An 18,540-nucleotide genomic window follows, 5' to 3' on the forward strand; every position below is an offset into this window, starting at 1 on the left:
GGATATGGTGATAGTACTCGATTCTGTGCAGCTTGCGCTGCTTACTACTTCAAGTGTCTGTTGACTTGGGCACAGTCCCGTCGAGGTAGTCTGTAGAGATCTCCAGCGAGGTAGTCAGTGTTGTAACCATGTTCTGTGGCTCTAGTGCATCTGCGCATGGTCACTTGTCGCTGGTCGGGGGTTGGGGTTGTAAGACATCTCCAGCTGCCAGTTGTTGGACCCCTGGCTTGAGGTGGTTGTTCGGTTCTGGCCCATCAAGAAGGTAAGTCCGTTGTGTCTGGGTTTCTTGGCCTACGGTGACATTTGCTGGTTATTTGTGTAGTTCATACTTTTTGTGGTTTCTTGAGGTAGTTAGGTGGTTAGTGACTGCTAGTTAAAAACTAGTAAGCTATTGAGGTAGCTGTGGATACTTTAATAGTTCATTACGAGAGTCTTATCGGGTTTCAGCACACTCACTCCACCCTCAGCTCCGGTGAGGCTCTTCTTTTACTGGTGCCTGCTTGGAAGGTCTCCATTTCTTGTGCTGTTGGGCCATCCAGGTATCTGCCTAGTTCTCTTGGGTCATCGAAGACATGAGAGCGTCCTTTGTCGCTTATCCGGAATTTTGCCGGTCCAATGAATGAAAACAGTATGTTTTTCTTCCTCAGTTTGTCGCTTAGGGACAGAAAGCCCTTCCTGATGTCCACTGTGGGCTTGGAGTGGTCCTGCGTGAGGATTATCTTCTGCCCATTCCACGTGATCTGGTGGTTTTTCCATGCGAAATTTAATACGGCTTCTGTATGTCGTGTTCTCAGCGGTTTGCATATTATTGGGCGAGTCACGCTATTTGTTGTGGATCTGAAGGTAGGAACTCTGTAAGCTCTATCCAGCTCGAAGGGATGGTCGAGTTTGAGGTTAGTGATTTTTGGTATCATGTCCTCAAGGAAAGTCAGGGATGACCCCGCTTTATCTTCTGCTACTTCCGGGACACCTAGGATTCTTATGTTCCCGCGTCTATTTCGGTCTTCTAGCTCCGCCGGTTGTTTCTGGAGTGTTGCCGTGACTTTGGTTAAAATTTTTAGTTCCTTGTTTACCTGCAGGTCCGCATCCTCAATGTCGCTTATTCTCTGCTCCGCTGCGAATAGTCTGTTGTTGGCTGCATGCATGTCTGCCCTCACTGCTGCCAGCTCCAGCTGAATTGCATCTGTGGTCTGTTTTGTGGACCTGGCCAGGTCATGAACATCCGCCAGCTTCTTTAGAATCATCTCTAGTGTGCTGTTGATGTCTGGTTTCTGCTTGATAGGTGAGTCTGTTAACGTGGGTTCACCTTTTTTTTTTTTGAAATTGTTGCTGAAGTCTTGCCTCGCTCCCCGCCATGTTTGCTAGTCTTCTCTTCTCCTGGTGTAGGTTAAATCTCCCTTTTCTTCTTGGTAGTACGATCAGCGATCTGTGATCAGGAGTTGCCTTCCCTTGTGTCTGATGCGGCAGTTTAGGCTCCACTGTTGTTTTGCTTGCTGATTCTCTCGAATGTCTCGCTGGGGCTGCTGCTTCCTCCTCCCGGTCAGCTGTCCAGCCCTGTCTTCTCCCTTCGTTTCCTGTCCGCTGAACACCGCAGCTGGGTCCACCAGCAACAGAGGTGTTTGGCTATTGGAGAGCTCCTGATGTTAGCCCTAGTTGTAGGCACGATTCTGTCTGTCTGTATATGCTTATTTTATATTTTGCGTGCCAAGAGACTAGCGCGACTCGCCAGGTTGGAAATTGCTCCCCCTTGGTCTCAGGACTTTGTTTTGACACCTTGCGCTGTGTGTGAGGTCTGCGGTATGGCCTTACTGTTCCCGCAGTGACCCACTGTATCTTTCTTGCTTAGAGTGCACTTGTGGCGTGAGTTTGGTGGTTCACTCCTCCCTTGCACTGAGGTCGTGCCCGCATTCACACTTCTGTCAGCGTTATGGACTTGCCGTTCCCAGTGTGCTGTTTCCCACTGTGTTGAGCTTGCTTAGGGTGTGCTCAGAGTGCGCTTGCTGCATATGCCCGGTGCTTCACTCTCCCCCTCGCACTCGCACTGCAGCTGTGTTCGAGCCCTGCCTGGGGAAGTGGTTTTGCTGCTCCTTAGCCTTCCCTTTCAGCCTCCCCGTATTTCACTCGTGGGGGTATCCTGGGGATAATGGTTGGTTGCAGGGGCTATGTTAGGGTAGCTGACCTGCTCAGTGAGCGCTGCCTGCCTTTCCCGGTTCTCCGCGCTCTGATCTCCTCCGATTGCAGTGGTGGGACTCCTTGAGATGAGGTCTGTGTTCAGACAGCCGATCTCTTCGGTGAGCGCCGCCCGCCTCTCCCAGGTTCTCCGATCTCCGGTCTTCTCCGGTTACAGACCTCGAGTTGGGGGGCACAGAGCACAGAACTCCTTCTATTGTTTGTGTAGGCACGCTACACCTCCCACGCTCTTGATCACAGATCTCAGCCTTTCCCCCTCTGATGGAGATGGCGGCGCCTCGATCAGCCCGCTCCTCCCCTAAGATGGCGGTGTTGTTGCACAGTGCGAGTCTGTTGGGTTTCAGTTTCGTGGCTACGTCTTGCACGCCATTGTTCCCTCTTGTGCTTTCGCGCCCTTCAGCTGCTTAACATCTTGTCTGTGAAGGCCGTATTGGTGCTCTTTGCCTTACTGACCCCCGCTGGTCATAACCCGCATCCCGTACCTCATTCCGGGCCTCATTCCGGTGCCGCTCCGCTTGGCCTCATTACGCTCCGGTCTGTTACCGCTGGTTCTGTTCCTGCGTGTATTGTTCCCCCCCAACCGGCTAACCACACTCCAAACCGCTTGGACTGATGCGCTGTGGGATGATATTGTCTTTGCACCTCGCTGTCGGGCAGCCTTTAACACTCTCCCTTCGATCACGGAGGTGGCCCTCGTTACCTCGTCTTCCTTCTACACGCTTTCTTCTATGCCTCTAACCTTTACGGTGGGGATGGTGGTGCGGCGTAGCAGCGCGGGGGTGTGTTGAGTGGGGTGGCAACACACAGCTTCCCTCTGTCCCGGGCTCACCGTGCCTGGTTTTCATACAGATTCAGTTTCGGTTTTGTGGCGCCATTTTGCACTCCGCATCGGGATCCTGGAAAATTTGTTAATTCACCCTTATTTTTGGTGGGGGTCTCAAGCTTTAGTTATCATCGTCTGCCTCAATCCTTCTGACGCTTGGAAATCTCATTTTTGCCCACTTTGTCCGGCACCAACTCTTGGGATCGCCGCTGTTTCTCCCAGGTACGACGGAGCGGCTGACTAAGGCAAGCATCCCCTTTGCCGTCCAAGCCACGCCCCCTGCTGGGGACCCTTTCAGCTGACAAGATAAGTTTCATCCGAAGCGTTGCAAGCTCCATGTAGAATAATATCCTGACACATTAAATATCCACTTAAAGAATTCTCGCAGTCTGAACCGCTGAGAAAGACTACAGTGCCACTATTTTCTGCATCTAAATCTGTATGATAACTCCCAAGATTCATGGATGTATTCCTTACCCAACGCTTCATTCCTACCTACCTGGTGGTACTGTATACAATATTGAATTTGAAATGTTGTCAGTGGCAATGTTATATGGCAATGAATTAACCATTCTGTGGAAGGTGATTCAGCCACGGTGAAAGGTAATTGGTCCAATTTTTCAATGTGCAACATTGTTTATTTTGCATCTCTTTTTGTCATCGTAATCTGCCTTATCGTCAAGTTGTAAGAAGAAAACCGACACGCACTGTTGATATATCGCCAAGGCACATGACCGAAGCGCAGTGATTGTAGCGTCCAGCTTAGTAACATAATTGATCGTAGTTGTGTTTGCCCATGTTGAAGAATGGACAGATCCTGTTCAATAATATCTATAGCAGAAGACACAATGTTGCCCAGTGAATAAATTCTTGATGTTAGTTTGGTCATGCCATTGTTGACCACAGCCAGAGCCTTTTCTAAGTTAGCCGTATCAATTTCACGTAATCTCTCCGCAGCTTCCTGTTGAGAGATCTTCCATACTTGTTGTAAATAGCGTATAAGAAGCGTTTTTGACGTGGTTTTCCGGGACCTAACAAAAAATCCCTTAGATCCATGTCAAATGAAAGTAATGATAAGTGTTGTTTCACCAAGGACAGTATTGAGATTTCTTGCCAATCGAGGCATAACTTCCCAACACTGTATGATGTCACCACCCCCGTATGTTCTCGTTGTACGTAGCTTTGATCAGGCCTATGGATACTAAACCCTTCGGTGTTACCTCTGAATCTTGACTGACACCTGTTTGTGTCTGTAGGCCAAACCAACCATACCTTCCATTTGGGGTCTGATGAATTGTATGGACCATCATTTCTAATGTCATGTAGCTTATCCTCCCTAAGCTGTGTATAATTTTGCGTCCCTCAAAGTGTGTAAGTGAGGGAATCTGAGGTGTGTCTAAGTCCTTGATCTTGGCTAATCCAAGACAAGAGGTCTGTTGCACAGTATCGTTCAGGATAATAATTTGCTGTGGTATGAGAAATACCCTAAATAATGCCTCTATTCCCTGAACTTGCCAATCTTTAGTCCCCCAGACTGATGTTGTGTCTATAGTGTCCTTCCAAAAGTCGAACCCTTGTAAAGACAGCTGGGAAACAAAGGAAGCAGAGTATATCTGTTTCATGTTAGTAAGCATATTTTTTCATGCAGGTGTAGGTGCAACCTTGTAATAATATGAGGTCGGGTCTGAAGTGTTTGACCCAGAAAAATAAGCAAACTTGTACGCAAACATTTGTGAACTACCTTTGGGTAGTGATGCAATGTTCCCATTGATAACTAAACACGCTACGTGGGATTTTTGTTTTGTGCAAAAATTGATGACCATAATGTTGAAAGCAATACATGGTGTTAAATTAAATAGATGTATCATCAATCAATTCATCTTTAGAAAATGCAGCAGATTGTTCTAAAACAGACAGCATACTATTCACAGTTTCAAAGTCCCAATCATCAGAGTATGTACTGGAGGTGATGATATCATTGAAAGAAATTTTAAATACATGTGGTATTTTCAAAAGTTCAGTGGGGTCAAATATATCATATGAAACCCTATCCCAAACTATCCCTTCAGGAATTGGAACCGCTGTAATGTTCACAAAGGACAAGTCTTTTCGTTCACGATGAGATAAGTTTGAGGTTTCAGGACCATGTTCATATGTGGTACCGCAGAGCGTTCTGGGAGATAATGTCCATTCAGAAGCATGAAAAAGACAGTCACTACATCTATCCAGAGGACTAGGAACAGTAGACCATTTGCAATCTAGAGCTGTAGCCAGGGAGAAATAAAGTAAGTCTTTTTCAGCCAAAGGTAGATTTCATCAAATTTGTCTTTGCAGGAAACAAGAGCTTGCGATGACTCAGGTTCACTCTGATCCGCTGAGCAAGTATCAAAATCGTGAAGTAGCCAGATGCTGTTTGATCTATGTTTGGTAGCTCAGCAGGTTTAGTTGAACTGGCAGTTGACTCATTTTGAGGCATATTCACATAAAAATCGGTATTAGGCCGAATTGAGATCTGTGTTTCATTTGAATGTTGTTGTTGTTCAATGTCAATGGGCATGAGTTCCATTCCATTGTTGGCAACTCTGTTACTTCGTAGAGTAGGATCTTCTAATGTTATTAGCGTTTCTGTCTGAACCACCTGTATGGTAGCAAGAGGAGATCAGCGGCTACCCAAGTGCCCACACCGCCTACTATTCAGTATCGGCCACATAATGTGGTTTGATCAGATCAATGGAGACAAATCTCTTTTCTTTCTTGCAGGCAAAAGTCGGAAGAAGTACTGTTCTTGTTCCTTCGACAGCCAGGACAGGTACAGGAATTCTGTAGGATGGCCCAAATTCTTTCTTGTCCACAATCTTTTCTCTGACCAGGTCCCCGATCTTTGGGACCCAGGCAGGTCTTGCCGGAACAACTTTCTCTGTGCTTTACTTGGGCGTTGCTTTGTAATGCTAGGAATTCATTCTGCTCCTGTAAAACAGCCAAATGATTATTGATGTCATATATTTTTCATCCGCCTCTGTGCTGCCACAATCGAGGTTGGGTACCCACATTAACGTCCCAAACAGGACCTCGTAAGGGGTACGGCCTCCCATGGAGCTTCTGGGCATGTTATTAAGTGCCCTCTGCACCACATATAGGTGATTGACCTAACTGCCACCCAAGCCTAATACCCTCACTGGTAAGGATTGCTTTAAGCCCCAGTTTTTCCGTTCCACAATCGAATTTCCCTCTGGATGATACATAGAGGAGTACCGTAGTGCTACACCCAAACTTCCCATTGCTTCCTTGTAAGCCTTGGAGCTAAACGCTGGGCCACGGTCAGAATGTAATGTGTCAATTGCATACGCCCCTATGAAGACTCACAAATCCTTTATAATAGTTCGGGCGTCAGCCGAGCTTGAGACCAAACCCACAGGAATCTAGAGCATTAATCCACTACCACCAAGATGTATTTGTAAGACCCGTAAGATTGTAGGGGGCCACAGTGGTCCAAATAGACACATGCAAGAGGCCTCTCTGATATCAGCAAAGATTTTTGCGGTGGACGTGCTACGGTGGATCCCTTCATCTGCTGACAGATGTTGCATTTAAAGACAAAGCCCTTGATCTGTTTGGTAACCACCGGCCACCAATAACGATGTTTCAACAATGAAGCAGTCACAGTGATACCTGCGTGTGTTGAGTCCAGACCCTTGTGTGCAGCTAGGATTAAACCTAATCTGTGATCCATGTTTGGTATTACTCTATTCCTCACTCCTGGAATTTGAGCATACAGTATATTTTGTGCATCTAACTTGTAGGAGTACTTCAGTGGAAAACCTTTTGGCTAGGCTGTGCTGTTTTTCAGTAAAGCGATGACAGCTACCATTATCTGTCCGTCTATTCTTGAGCTAGAACAAGTGATTGCAGCAACGGCAGCAGTTCGCACTGTCGCCTTGGCGGCTTTACCAGCCAATTAATTCCGTTCAACGTGCATGCCAACACGCTGATGACTCAGCGTATGAATCACGTGAGCCCACGGCAAGCCCTTGTTCAGCTCTGCCACTTCCCAGAGCAATTTATGCTTTATTGTGCAACCTTTTCAGTCTTGAAATCCATTCTGACACCAGTAGTGAAGATATTCATTATATGACTGGACACAGTAAAATTAATTGCACACAATCGGTGTTGGGAATTCTTGATCCATATTTTTTAGAGCTAGTACTACGGCTTTTAGTTCAGCCAGCTGAGCTGTTCAATCCACTAGAGAATGCGTCTGCAAATTGCTAGGACCGAACTTACCGTCCCGCATACACTCCTTTTACAATCTCACAAGCCGCGCTGTATTGCTGTTTACTTCATATGGCAGGCTGAGCAGAACCGTCAGTGTAAATTATGTATTCATACTGATCTAGAGGCATTATTTTATTTGGGAGAGGATAATCTTGTCCGTACTGCGGAAATGCCTGTTTTCAATGTAGAATCAAATCTATAGTCTACATCTGTGGCAGTGAGAGAATTAGCCTACTGTATCTATCTTGGATGCAGAGCTTTAGCATTTGGAACGCTTGCTTTTGTAACAGCTTCTAAGGTTGGTACTCGAGTTATGACAATTATTTGTTTCCTCTGAGCTAATGCTCTTTCTCTCACTACCTGCTGTTACAAAAAATTCAGTAGATACGAAGCGCATTTTAGCGTTGGTGTACAAATGAGATTTGTATGCAATCGGTACTGTATCGCCTTCATTGAAGGTCAGGTAAGTGTGTCCGGATTGACCTGCTATTACACAGATCACCAAATTTATGGTATTTACACGTGTTTGTAAGCTATCATGTCAGCTTATAGGGAAAGTAGTATTTCTGTATGTTCCTGTGTCCTATGTTGAACTGAAAAATCAGGTCTGATTAAGTCATAGAAGGGTTTTAATCTTTCTGCGTAATCCAAAATGAATGTTCTGCCAAAATTTAGGAATCGTAAAATGGATTGTAGGTTTTTGGAGGTTGGAGCAGCGCACATTTTTCTAAACAATTAGCTGCCAGACTTTTTCCTTCACTTTACATCTCATATCCCAAAAATAGGACATTGAGGTGGGCAATTGTTGATTTTTTAAAGTTAAACTTGTAGTCCTCAGAGGCAAACCCCAAAATTATGTTGTTCATTCTGGTCAAATGATCCAATAACTGATAGTCCTTTAGATAGATATTATCTACATAGGACAATGCCTCTTCATCAAAATTTTGCTGCAACTCAGTTATTCTTGCTGAGAACTGCCTGGGGCTATTCTTATACCCTTGGGGCAATCTACAAAATTGGTGTTTAAAGCCTAGGTCCACAAATGCTGTCAAATATCTGCTTTCAGGCTCTATATTTATCTAGTGTTTGTATTTTTTCCGCACAATGTTATTTATTAATGCGGCACCGTGTGCATTTTGTACTACAAATGTCTTTGTTGTGCATGTGTTCAAATGTCTGTAGTCTAAAACTAGATGGTATGAATTATCAGGTTTCATTACGGGAAACAAAGGATTATTCATGGAAGAGGTGCAACTCTCTATTATACCTTGGTATTCAAGTTGAACTAAGATCTCCCTGACTTGTTTTTTCGCGTCATGTTTTATTGGGTACTGTCTCTGTGGAGTTAGCGTAGTTTTTACTGGGATTACATGATGAAGTGACTCAGCATCCCACCCTACATGATTACGGTATAATGCAGGATCTAATGCTTCCGCCCACTCCTGCTCATATGAATGTTTCAGTGACTCTTGAACAAGGTCAGAGAAGGCAGGTAATATTACTGTTTCTCCTTTTGGGCAATCCATAACAAATTCAGGCGGCCAATCTTTTTCTTCTAAAAGAATGTCATATCCAAAGGACATGTTCTCTCAAAAGAGACCATTAACCTTCCTAGGTATGTCCCCCTCCATAGTAAGTGTTATTTCATGTAACTGGTGTGGGACACTTACCCTAGTATGTGGTGTTTCCACCGTGATATGTTCATTCAACACTGCTGTCACCAGAAATTCCATCAGGTTCTGGTGAGCTATTGTTACTTCTGCTGCACTGTCTAGCATCGTCAGAGCCCATTCACCGTTCCGAAGTTGAGTCTTCAGTAGCCTGTGCATTTCTTATTTTAAGGCCTGCTACCTTCTTCTTTTTAGGTTTATCATTTCTTTATTGGTTTTACAACATAAAATAAAGTAATGCATTATGCTGTTACATTTTGTTAACCCCACCAAAGTAATGAAGGCTGTAATATTCCAACAATTAACTTGTCCCAACTCCCCCCCAACGGTCTTCTCCCCTCCCCTCCCTCCTTCCACAGCCCGTCTTTGGTTCCTGTTTAGCTAAGAGTTCTGCTCAAGTAGCCACAGGGGGAGGGTCAGTGAGTCTTAAAAGTCGTAGGTATTTGGTGTAGGAAGGTGGAATCTGACTGCATGGTTACCCCCACTTTATTCCTGGTGTTCTGCTGGTTTTCAACTTAGTCTGACTGGGATCCTGCTAATCAGGACCCCAGTCTATCTGCTTTCTCCCTAAATTGGTTGTTCATGTACTTTAGGTACACTCCAGATTGGATTCTGGGGTACCCTTATAAGTCCCCTAGTATATGGTATACTATGTACCCAGGGCATAGGTACCCCAGAGGCCTCCCAGGGGCTGCAGTATGTATTATGCCACCCTGGAAGACCATTCAAAATGACACAACAGATCTGCTACAGCAGCCTTTGTAAGGTGGTGCATGCACCCCTTACTTACATATAGGTTTACTATATCTACTCCGTATCACTGCACATATGAACCTATCAGTCACCCCTATGGCAGACCTTATCAATCCTGAAGGTAGGGTGCTGGGTTTTATGTGAGAGGGTGCACCTGCATGAGCAAAGCCCCTCTGCAGCCTTCGGAACCTACATTCTGGGGTTGTTTGTGATACAGCCAACCACATATACTTAACTGCATTTTAACCTTGCTGTAAATGCTAACTTTAAAACGGCTTCATGGAAACATGTTGTGTTTGTTGTCAAACACCTTGGAATTATACCTCCACACCAGTAACTGGTGTGGGAGGTATGATTCCATCCTCCTAAAGGGACATATGCGACACACCGGTACACCCGGTACCAGCTTTCTCGACCCTGGCATCACAAAATGAATGCTGCCAGCCACAGACACAAGTCTAACCTGCTGCTGGACGAAACTCCGGTAGGGGAAGGCTTGACAATAGGTTTCCTGTTACAGGGAGGTGTGACCACCTTCCAGACAGGCTTTAGTGTATTGGGGCTGGGTGGGTGCACTCTGATAGTGCTTTGATGTCTGCACTGGGGGCACATTTGGTGCCCCTGTGCATAGTCCAGCTCAAACCGGTTGCAGGAGCCATTTGCTCCTGCTCTGGTGCGAAACTGGACAAAGGACATGGGTGTAGTCACCTCTCTGTCCTGACCCTCCCATAGGTGGGTCCCCAGAGTTTGTCCCACCCCTTCCTTGGGTATAAAGTAAGAACCCCTGACTACAGAACTTTTGATTTTAGCTGGACTAAACTCTGCTACAGAAAGCAAGTACTTTGGCGATCTGCACAACACTGGATGACTGAAGAATCTCCCTTGGAGTAAAGGAGTTACTCCCCTGCAAGGCAGACACCTGAAACGCATCTGACCGGTTTGCATCTCCGAAGCTCCTGAGGACTCCGAAGATTTCTGCAACACAGGAGGTGGGTTCCTGAGGTTTCTGAGGTTGATCTGTGCTCTCAGCAATTCTGAGGCCCGTATCCCTCATGGGGACCGTGCAATCCGAAACCCTGTGCACCGCGTACATTTGCAGCAGCATATGCTTTTGGTGACCCCTGAGGCTGTGCTTTGGGCTACTTGTAGTCCTGACCCCGAGCAGTATTTCCACCGAAGATTTCCGGCCTACACTTCACAAGTGTTCAGTGGACTGGTACTTTGTGATTCAGCTCGAGGTCTCTTCGCGATCCCTGGTCCGTCGACCTGTGGGTCCATGTGAAGGTAACTATGACTTTCCGTGGACTTTCCTGGTTGCTCCAGGCGTGCCCTGACTCTCCATAGCTGGAGAGTTCCCAGGACGTTGCTGATCCTCACCGAAGCATCTTTCCTCTGCTCTCGTGGGTTGCAGTTGCCAAGGCTTGTTGGTGTTTAATCCGGACACTGACCCCCCAGCACTCGACATCCTTCGTGGGATAGCTCCCCTCCGGACTTTGGTCTTCGTCGACGTCTCCTGGTCCCCGTGGCTGCAGACTCAAGCTTCACCTGTTCTCACCTGAAACACCCGACATCGCTGGGCATTCATCTATCGTGCCCCTGGTCACTGTGAAGTGACCCAGACTCTGTCCTCTCTGCTTTCAGGTTCTTTTCAGCTCCGATCCAGGCTTGGAGCACACCGGACATTTCTCATCTTCCCGGCAGCAGCACTTCTTCGCATCACGCTATTGAAATCAACAAGCATTTCCGACACCACTTGACCCCTATGCACCCGGCTCCTCTAGGATAGTTAACACGGGAACCTCGGTACTCTCATGGGTGCAGGCCTTAGAACCTTCTATGTTCCAAAGGGTTTGCTTGAAGTCCTCTCCTCAGTGTCCTTAATCTTTAAATTTCCAACCGTGACTTTCCCATAGAGTTGTACAGAGCTCGCGTCTGTGGTCTCACACTGCACCTGTCCTCCGTGGGTCCCCTGTGTCACTACTTTGGGTGGTTCCTTGGGGTCCCAGCGATTTTACGTGCTCAAGGCACTGTGTCTAGTCAAGTCGTGGTTGTTATACCACTTTCTTAGTATATGGTTTGGTCTCCCCCTGGGGCCCACTGTGTATTGTGCTATTTACTGTCGTTCTGGTGCTTTAATATCGTGTGCCTTGTTCTCTAATCTCATAAAGAGGTTAGTATTGAGTGTTTATTAATAAATACATATATTTTATATATACCTTTTGTGGTTCTCCTTTCATTTGGACATTCAGGAGGTTATAATCTGGTAAACCAAGCTGCTTTACATTCCTTCGAGACTTAGCCTGAAGGCTGCTCTCCATAGCTACCACTAGATAGCCTTCAATAAAGGTTGTCTTTAACCTAATCATCAATAAGGGTCGTTTGGACTAGTGCAAGGTGCCCACTTTAATTAGTGGACAGTATATACCAGGCCTTTGAATTCGGAGGAGAGCATCAACAGGAATGGTTTCCAAAGTTCGAAAAACGAGGCTCCTTTATTCGTCAGGGAAAGAGAAATGCATTTCATGCCCAGGATGTTCCAAACGCGATGCAGCCACCACAAGTTTGTTGGGAGACGAGTGGATCCCCAGTGCGCTAGAATGGTTTGAAGAGCTTCTCCCAGTGCAAGTCCCATCTGCCGGTCCATTCGCGATTTTAGGGGGAATGTTAGGGGGTTGGGTAGACCCAGAGCTGTGTAGGCAGGGAATCTAGAGATCTGTGTGTCAAAATACGTGTCAATGTCATCAAGCACTTGTATCCAGTAGTCAGTAAGCTTGGGACAGTCCCACAGTATATGTGTTAAGTTGCCTGGAGAACCACAAGCCCACCAGCACTGGGGACTTCTTGCAGGGTTTCCCTGTGGAGTCTGGTGGGGGGTTAAGGTACCAGTAGGTAGCTATTTTAGTAGCTGTTTCTACGCTTACTACATTACGCGGTGGGTGCCTGGCCCTGTAGTATATGTCTTCCCATTCCCTTTGTGTGAGTTCACGGCCCTCCTTCCTTTTCCGGAAGCCGGAGTGACCCCTGCACAGCTTTGCAATTTCTACAAAGACTTGCATTGCATCTTTGGGCAGCCCGACTCCGCCGGCGCGCCCTTGGGCCCCGCGGACTCGGTTGGGGGCTCTAAGCCTTCGATGTCGGCGGCTTTGGCGCCGCAGGATCCCAAGGATCCAGGCGTGGATCCGGATCGGCGCCAGTCAACCTCGTGACACCTCCTTCGGGCGCTGAATCCAGTGATGACACTCCTGGTGCCTACGACGCCGGTTGTGTCCCCAGCCGGCGTCGGCCCTGGCCTCAACCTCGATGAGGACACAGAGCCAGCCGACGTCGTCCGACGTCGGGACCCATGCCGACCAGTACTTTTGTACCCCTGTTCTCCCCTAATGTTTCCTACTACCCTGAGTGGTGCATAGGAGAGGGTGAGGAGGACTGGGAGGAGTCTGTGGACCCTTTACAGACCAGTTGGAGGAGCCGGACTGGAGAGAGGAGTTGGGTGAGGCCAGTGGTCCGGAAACTTCCCAGATCTTGGCATGCTATCTCCCCTTCCTGTGGCTATGGAGGAGGGTGCATATTACGCAGTGGTGTTGCGTAGGGCAGCCGAGGCCTTAAACTTCGAGCTTCCTACGGTGGTAGTCAGGAGTAACCTCCTGACAGATGTGCTTCAACCAGCAGCGGCATCTTCGGAGCCCTTGCTGCTGTTCAATGAGGCCCTTATGGACATCCTTTTGGGTACTTGGTCCAAGCCCAACACAGGGGGTCCTGTGGACAGGATGATTGCCCGACGCCACCGCCCGGCCCCTGGTGACTCCATTTTCGTCTCTTCTCATCCTACCCCTGGGAGCTTGGTAGTCCAAGCCTCAACATCCAAAGGCGCATTCCCTAACACACCACCTAATAGGGATTCCAAGAAGCTGGACCACCTTGGGACGAAGATGTTTTCTTCCTCCAGCTTTGGACTGCAGTCGGTGAACACTGCATGTCTATTGGGCTGTTACTCCCACTCGGTGTGGGACACAGTTGCACAGGTGCTGCCACAGTGCCCGGAGAAGGCCCGGGCCATGCTCTCCCTAGCTGTTGCTGAAGGGAGAGATGCAGCAAAGTTCACCATCCGGTGTGAGCTGGTCATCACCGACTCACTGGGCTGGACAATTTCCACGTCAGTAGCACTGAGACGCTACACCTGGTTGAGGTCCACTGGCTTTTTGGGGAATGTCCAAGCAATGCTTTTGGACATGCCCTTTAATGGCCGTCGCCTGTTTGGTGACAAGGCAGACAACGCGCTTGAGCGCTTTAAGGATTCTAGGGCTACAGCCAGATCCTTGAGCCTCACTTACACCTCCCGCCCTGCGCAGTCTGCTTTTCGCTCCTTTCGTGGCTACAGAAGGGGTGCTCCACCACGTTCCGCCCAAGGCCACAGGCCTGCGCAAGCTGACTAGCCTCTGAGCGGCCGGGGACGTGGCTCCCACCGCCGTGTGTCGGGGGGCCAGCAGGTGGGACAGTCCACCAGCACCCCCCTGTGCAGCAGCCTCCAAACCCTCCTAGTCCGACCTTTCAGGCCCATCAATCGCCAGTGGGCGACAGGATGCCTCATCACCTCCCCCACTGGCTCAACATCACGTCGGACAGGTGGGTTTTGCAGATAGTCCGAAGGGGCTACTCCTTCCTCTTCGAGACTACCCCTCCATCCATGCCATCTCAATTCCCTCGCATGTTGGAGGATCACCTGGCCCTTCTCCAACAGGAAGTTAAGGTTTTCTTGACCAAGGGAGCCATTGACCACGTTCCTGCCCCAGAACTCCGTAGTAGTTGTTATTCCCACTACTTTCTGGTGCCCAAGAAGAATAAGGGCCTGCGTCCTATCTTGGATCTCAGGAACATCAACCACTTCCTCCCGAAGGAGAAGTTCAAGATGTTGACACTGGCTTAGGTCCTGTCTGCTCTTGACCCTGGACACTGGATGGTAGCGTTGGACTTGCAGGATGCTTATTTTCACATCCCCGTCCTGCCGGTCCACTGGCGTTACCTGCGGTTCACGGTAGGCCACAAGCACTTTGTTTACCGTGCTTCCCTTTGGCCTTACCAGCGCCCCGCGGGTGTTCATGAAAGTGATGGCGGTGGTCGCAGATCATCTGCGCAGATCAGGGGTTCCAGTCTTCCCCCTATCTCGATGACTGGCTGTTGAAGGCAGGCTCGCCCTAGGCTGTCGTCTGCCACCTCCAGACTACGGCCGACCTCCTGCATTCACTGGAGTTTACCATTATTTGTGCCGAAGTCACACCTGATTCCCTCTCAGAAGCTCCTTTTCATTGGAGTAGTTCTGGACACAGCACAGTTTTGAGCTTATCCTCCCGAGCAGCGAGTCTGGGATATTCAGGCTATAATTCCAATCTTTCAGCGTCTATCCCGGCTTTCGGTCAGACTGATCCTTAGGCTACTGGGCCTCATGGCCTCCTGCATCCTGCTGGTGGAATATGCCAGGTGGCATATGGGGGCTCTGCAGTGGTGTGAGAAGTTGGCCTGATGTATGATGTCACTAGTTCTAGTGTACACCTTATATCAGTCCAAACAACCCTTATGGTGATTGGTTGTAAAGTCAACCTTATAGACCAGCTATCCTAGTGGTAGCTGGTCTATAATGTTTTGATGGACAAGAGCAGTCTTAGGCTAAACTCTGAATGGCATGTGAAGCCAGCTGTGATACCATATATAATCCCTTGAATACCAAATGAAAGGACACCACAACATATATATATGTATATAAAATAAAGTGTATTTATTCTAGTCAAACCCTCAGCACTCTTTATGAGATTCGAGGTAAGTACAACACAGTCTTATTCAAGCATACATTAAGTCACACAGGTAAGTAATACAGTTAGGCCCTAGGGGCCACGCAAACCATATACTAAAGAAGTGGTATAAGGACCACTGTCACAGAAATAGGATAGGCCTAGGCCTAGGCCTAGGCCTAGGGAATCGCTGGGGCTACACTAAACTACCAACAGTTAGGAAGTGGGAGGCCCACGGGATTCAGGTGCAGAGTGGAAACACTCACGCGTAATGCGTATAGTCGATAGAAATAGTACAGTTTAGAATTAAGCAGTTTAAGGACACTTCTGAAGCAGCTAGAGAGTCGAGACTCGGAAACTAGACCCTAGGATAGTCACTACCCTTGTGAGCGCCGAAGTACCCAAGTTACCTAGCCCACGGGCTGCGGGTGCATAGGTGTGAACTTGCGTCGGGTTTCGTCGTGGACTTCTATGGATGCCTGAAGGAAAGTTGCTGACAGGCAGTCAGTGCAGAGTGTCCGGTGGATCCCAAGGCCGGGATCAAGAAGGAAGGGTACCTGCAAGCAGAAGGGACAGAGTCAAGGTCACTAGCCAGTGACCACGTGGAACCAGGAAGGAACCAGGCGATGTCGTGAAGATTGCAGGTGAAGGGTGAAGCTTGTCGCTGCAGCCACGGGTACCAGGAGACGTCCAGGACGACCAGGACCAGGAGGCGAGCTGTCCCACGAAGGCTCTTGCTGTCGGCGGCGTTGAAGTCGAACTAGGACTCACCAAGCCTTGGCAAGCGGAACCCACGAAGAACGGAGGACTTGCTTCTGGTGCAGACCAGGAAGGTCTGGGGTGCTTCTCTTTTGCAAAGAAGCGGGAGCCAGTCTGGAGGAGCCAAACCAGCAGTGAAGATTCAAAGGTGTGTCGTCACAGAGGCCGCTAGCCAACGGGCAAGCAACCGGACAGACGCGGCAAGCAGGAAAATGCAGAAGGGCCCCACGCAGGACTCGTGGAGTGTGGGAGGCTGCTCTTCGGTGCAGATGGTGCTTGGGGTTGGGGCTTCTCAATCCCCGGTGCACAACTTCGAGGGTACCTCAGAAGCTGCGCTGGAAGATACACGCCACTTTTCCCAGGTAGCCGGTCCCACGTCTCTCGTCGCCTCCACGGATCTCAGCTCGGCTGTGGATGTGGATCAGGGTCGGAGAAGTCTGGAAGTCAAGGCTCTGGTCGGGCTCTGCAGTCGGTCCCTCGTAGAACGTCAGCAAAGCAAAGGGTAGTCTCTTGATGGTGCCTGTTTGCACAGGGTAGCCACTCCTTGGCCACAAGGGAGATTCTTCAGTCTTCTTCTTTCGTCGAATGTCGAAGGTCCAGAGTTTCTGTTCAAGTTGCAGGTTCAGGATAATCTAATCTCCTGGGGCCCAGCTACCACTCTTATCCAAATCTGGGGGGCTAGGTTACCTGCTAGGTCACGCCTTATGGGTGGGACCTGGGAGGGGGGTGGTTACACCCCCTTCCCTTTGTCCAGTTTCGCGCCAGGACTGGGGCTGGTGTGCCCCAGCACCGGTTTGAACTGGACTATGCATGGAGCACCTTGTGTGCCCCAGGCAGTGTCTCGTTCCTTTCATCCCTCCCTGCCCCAATACACTAAGGCCTGTCTGGGGTGGTACTCGCACCTCCCAAGGCAGGAAACCTATTGTCCAAGCCTCCCTTGCCGGGATCACTCCCAGCAGCAGGAGGTCAGACTTGTGTCGTGGCAGCAGCATCCATTTTGTGATGCTGGGGCTCTGGTTAACTTTAACCGGGTAAGTAGGTTACAACATGTCTTCTCCCTCTAGAAGGGAGGGATAATATCCTCATCCCCAGAAATGGGATGGGGGTATTATTCCAAAGTGTTAGACACCTTACACGACATGTTTTGATAAAGCCAAACCATAGTTACCATAACCGTTTAAGATTATAAGGCACTTTAAGAGTATATGGTAGGCTATATCATAGAACAGCTATAAGGACATGGTTCCGAAAGCTGCAGACGGGCTCAGCTCATGCTAGAGCACCATCTCACATGTTACCAAGCACTCTGCCTCCAGGATTGTTAAGGCCTGCCATAGGAGTGGCTGATAGGTACACATGTGTCTATATATAAGTTAGGTATAGGAATACTACACCTAAGCAAGGGGTGATTACAGGCCCACAGCCACATCTAAGTCGAAAACCAGTAAAGCAAAAGCAAAAAGTGGGGGTGAACATAGAAAGCAGACCCTACTCTCCTACAAGTGGGACCTGAAGTTGAAGTGGGCACAGCATCAGGGGAATCTTTCCGATTGTGTCCATATCTCGGAGGGCACTGCACACCAATTGCAGTGGTGGCTAACGATCCGGGATTGGGTCAACGGCAGATTCCTCTCCCTTCCCCAACTAGAGTTAACAGTGGTGACAGATGCATCACTGCTGGGGCGGGGCGGCCATATGGGAGAGCCGGAGATCAGAGGCCTCTGGTCTCCGGAGGAGTACAGGTTCCATATCAACCTTCTGGCGCATCAAGCGATTTGAACTAAAAGCATTCCTTCCCTCTGTCCGTGGAATAGTGGTGCAGGTGTTCCCGGACAACAACACCGCCATGTGATACTGCAACAAACAGGGCAGGGTGGGGTGGGGTGGTGGACCCTATGTCAAGAGGCTCTCCGTCTCTGGACATGGCTGAAACATCAGGGCATATCCCTTGTGGTTCAACACCTGGCAGGTTCACTGAATGCCAGGGCGGACAAACTCAGCCGCAGGTTCATCACAAATGGTGTCTTCACTCGGAGGTGGTGAAAGGTCTCTTTCTGCAGTGGGAAGAGCCTTGGTTAGATCTATTCGCTACCGAAGAGAACGCGCAATATCAACAGTTCTGCTCGTTGAAATTTCCAAGGCGGCACTCGCTAGGCGAAGCTTTTCGTCGTGAGTGGAGTTGCGGTCTTCTATACGCCTTTCCGCCTATACCACTTCCGCCCATAGTGCCGAAGAAGATCAAAGGTGACTGTGCCCAAGTCATCCTTGTGGCTCCGGATTGGGCATGAAG

At 48.8% G+C, this 18,540-nt stretch overlaps 1 protein-coding gene across 8 annotated transcripts in view; it reads left to right on the plus strand.

Moving 5' to 3' along the window:
- The window catches only part of PARP4 (poly(ADP-ribose) polymerase family member 4), a 2,159,601-nt gene that overhangs the window by 1,426,951 nt on the left and 714,110 nt on the right, over window positions 1-18,540 (plus strand). The window lies entirely within an intron of this gene.

Source organism: Triturus cristatus, chromosome 8 (genome assembly GCF_964204655.1).
Source record: "Triturus cristatus chromosome 8, aTriCri1.1, whole genome shotgun sequence".
Taxonomy (NCBI): Eukaryota; Metazoa; Chordata; class Amphibia; order Caudata; family Salamandridae; genus Triturus; species Triturus cristatus.